Below are 3,713 nucleotides of genomic sequence, written 5' to 3'. Positions count from 1 at the left end.
CAACCCGCCGCCCCCGCCGGCGGCGGCCTCGATGGCGCCGTCGGCAGCCTTCTAGAGAATTTGTTTTGTAGCCTCGAGAAAAGCTCGTCGTCGGCGGCCTCGATGGCGTCGTCGGCGACCTAGTGCAATTCTCCACATTTTGGTCATTTTTGCTCCAAATTCGCTCTTTTTTGTATCTTTTTGCTCCATTTTCCTGCAATAAAACATCAAAAATACATTTCTTTAAAGTGCAATATCATTAAAAACAGTATAAAAGAGGTATGAAAATCTCAATATATTTTTCTTTGGTCAGTTATCCAAAAGCGACTCATAAAATAAATTAAACTTGCTCGTCTGCAGGTAGTGACTGGTGATTAAGAGCTCTCATGATTGCACATAACAATTTATTTTATGTCGAATACTTTTTTCTGGATTCATTCAGCTTCTCACTGAAGAAGGCTATGAGATTGCCTCCTTGTCTCACTATTTGCTTTATGTCGAATACTTTTTCCTGGACTCATTCATCTTCTCACCGAAGAAGGCTATGAGATTGCCTCCTTGTCTCAGTACTGCTTCAATCCTCACATTTGAGGCGTTATATTCAACCTTGAACAACTAACTGAAGTACGCTATTGTCAATACTGGTGCCTGAGTCATCTCCTCAAAAGTATCAAAATTGGGATGAGTTGCTTTCGTTCACTGGAACTTCTATCTTTTCAAAAGTTCTATCGGGGGAGTAATGATAGTGTTGAAGCTTCTATTGAACCACCTATAGAATGATGTTAGCTCTAAAAATTGACTCAACTTGGTAAATGACTATGGGGGCATCCGACTCACTATGCTCTCTATCTTTGCTTCAACACTATCATTACTCCCCCAACAGAACTTTTGAAAAGATAGAAGTTCCAGTGAACGGAAGCAACTCATCCCAATTTTGATACTTTGGAGGAGATGACTCAGGCACCAGTATTGACAATAGCGTACTTCAGTTAGTTGTTCAAGGTTGAATATAACGCCTCAAATGTGAGGATTGAACCACCTATAGAATGACGTCAGCTCTAAAAATTGACTCAACTTGGTAAATGACTATGGGGGCATCCAACTCACTATGCTCTCAATCTTTGTAGGAGCAATCTTAATGTCTACACTAGACGCAATATAGCTTAAAAAGCATACATGTGACGTCAGGAAGTGACATGTCTTTGGGTGGACATATAGGTTTTTCGATCGCAAAACCATGAAGACCGTCCTCTGTTGTTGCAAGTTCTCCTTGGATTTGTTTTACACAAGAATATCGCCGAAGTACGCCACTACAAACTTCCCTATGTGAGCTTGGAGCATTGAGAGCACGGAAGGCATGATTATAATTCATCGCGAGCCTTGAAAGCAGTCTTCCACTCGTCCCTTGGTCTCATCCTGATCTTGTGATATCCGCTGCATTAGTCGATCTTGGAAGACAATGGATTTATGCAACTAATCCAAGAGGTCATCCAAGCGTAATATAGGGAATTTGTATTTGATGGCGACATTTTTGGATGGCTTGACTATCAATACACTTTTTCCATGATCCATCTTTCTTAGGCACAATCAAGGCAGGGACATCACATGGGCTGATATTCTCTCTCACCAAGCTGCTCGCAATGAGATTCAATACATGTCGGTGTAATTCCTAGCACTCTGCAGATCTCAATATGTAGACATGCCATCTTGGCAACATTGATCTAGGGATGAGATATGTGGCATGTTGAATGTCTCCAGTGCTGGCAACCCCTTGGAAGGTTTTCAGTCATTATGTCTTGACGGTCGGCTAACAGTGGTTGTATAGGCTCTGATATCTTAATCTTCTCTTCGGTTACTTCTAACATGACTAGAGTCATCATCATTGGAGCCTCTCGCACCAACTGTATAAAATTGGCTTGTGAGATTACTATCTCCTCTGTGACGTCTACTCTCCAGTCCTTGACGGGCAAAATAATTATGCATCTTTCATCCTTCTTAAATGAATAAGTGTTCTTGAACCCATCATGTGGGCCTTGCGGTTGAATTGCCACGACGTCCCTAACAAAATATGTCACACATCCATGGGTTGCATGCCATACCACACCCGCTTCTATAGCTGGTCTCCAATGGAAAACTCAAGAATTCACTGTTAATCCACATGTATCTGATTTTCCTTTTTCAACTAAGGGAATAAGATTGATGATGTTTCTGTGTAACCAAATCCATTTTCTTCACCATCAGAGTGCATACCACATTCTCACAGTTCCCACCATCAATAATCAGGCCATAGACTTTCCCTCTCACGATACACCTGGTGTGGATAATGCTATCTTAGTTGCGAATGAATTTTATGCAGCTCGGTTTGTAGGACCCTCCTTATGACTATTATCTCTCCCTCTTCTCCTTGGAGTTGATGCTCCTCATCCCGATCCTTTGTTTTTTCCTCACTTCCTCGACGGCGTCTGGCCCGGTGAAGGGAAAAACTAGGCTCAAAGAGCAGGTGGAGGCTATGTGTTCATAGCCATGACACCAAAAATATCTTCTGACAGGCACTGTACTGGGCATGTTACTCTTCACATGCTTCTTTCCACTCGGATCTATCTCGACATTCCCTTGTCAAGCCTTCCCAACTTCTCTAGATGTAACCTTGTTGGTAGCTGCGACTGTAGGTAGTTATCGGAAGCATGTAGGGCCCTCCTTATCTCTAGCGGTTGTTTGCTTTGTTTGTGTTGTCTTTACACCTTTTAAGCATCTCACAATGTTTAATAGTTTTGCAGTTGAACAATTTTACTGATAGCTAGCTTCGGGCCTCCCAAATATCTGGCTACACTATGTTCTTCTGGCTTGACCAACTCGCATTTTATCTGAATTTGTTAAAATATTGTCGTGAACTCCTCCACTGATGTGTCTCTTTGTTATAGGAGATGAAGTTTTAGAAACATTTCTTGATAGCAGTGAGGAGGTAAGTATTTTCTCTACATATATTTCCTCATCTTCTCATATATGGTAATCTTGTCGCTTCTCTTTTTTTCCTCGGCAACTTTTCCTACAATAAAGAAGCATTCTTTTTCAATTTGACAGCCGCGAGTTTCATCCTCTTTTCTACTGACACCTTTTTTGTACTCAAAGATTTTCTCTCTGCAATCATTTGATAAAATCATATGGATCCATTCCTTCTTCGAACTTCGGTGGATTCACTTTCACTTGGAAATCTCTATATCCTCCATATGTGATATGTCGCCTCCCCTTTGATAATGAATTTTGAAGCATGGTGGTTTTTCCTCCTCATCGCGGAAGTTCTTCCTATAAAAGGGGCTCAAATTCTGGTCTCCTTCTCCTCTTCGACTCTTTCTATCACGATCGAGGGTAATTTTCCTTAGGGTTCCATCATCAATCTCCGCAAGCCTATGTTGAAATCGACGGATCCCTCGTTGTTTCTCTTCCCGGGTAAGTTTCAGCATGTGTCTCCTTGGTGACATGGTTAGGGTTTAGATTTGTGGGAGTGGAAGAGGTTATTGGAACGGGGAACAAAAAACTTTTGGGGTTTGATGGAACAACCCTTTGAGGGGAAAATTTATGCATGTGTCTCCTCTTCGTAGGAGCACGTTCTTGTCGTCGGATACAACTTTTTGAGGGAAAAATTGATGCCTTCGAACGTTCTGACAGAAATCTGAAAGCAAAAACTGCCCTAAAACATGACAAATAATATATATATATATATATATATATATATA

The 3,713-nt window shown here is 41.4% G+C and overlaps 1 protein-coding gene across 1 annotated transcript in view; it reads left to right on the top strand.

The window, feature by feature from the left end:
• The window catches only part of LOC110023067 (MAP3K epsilon protein kinase 1-like), a 98,312-nt gene that overhangs the window by 69,169 nt on the left and 25,430 nt on the right, over window positions 1-3,713 (top strand). The window lies entirely within an intron of this gene.

The sequence above is a fragment of the Phalaenopsis equestris genome, unplaced genomic scaffold, assembly GCF_001263595.1.
Source record: "Phalaenopsis equestris unplaced genomic scaffold, ASM126359v1 Scaffold000209, whole genome shotgun sequence".
NCBI lineage: Eukaryota > Viridiplantae > Streptophyta > Magnoliopsida > Asparagales > Orchidaceae > Phalaenopsis > Phalaenopsis equestris.
Note: the sequence above shows the minus strand (reverse complement) of the source record. Positions and strands in the feature narration are given on the sequence as shown.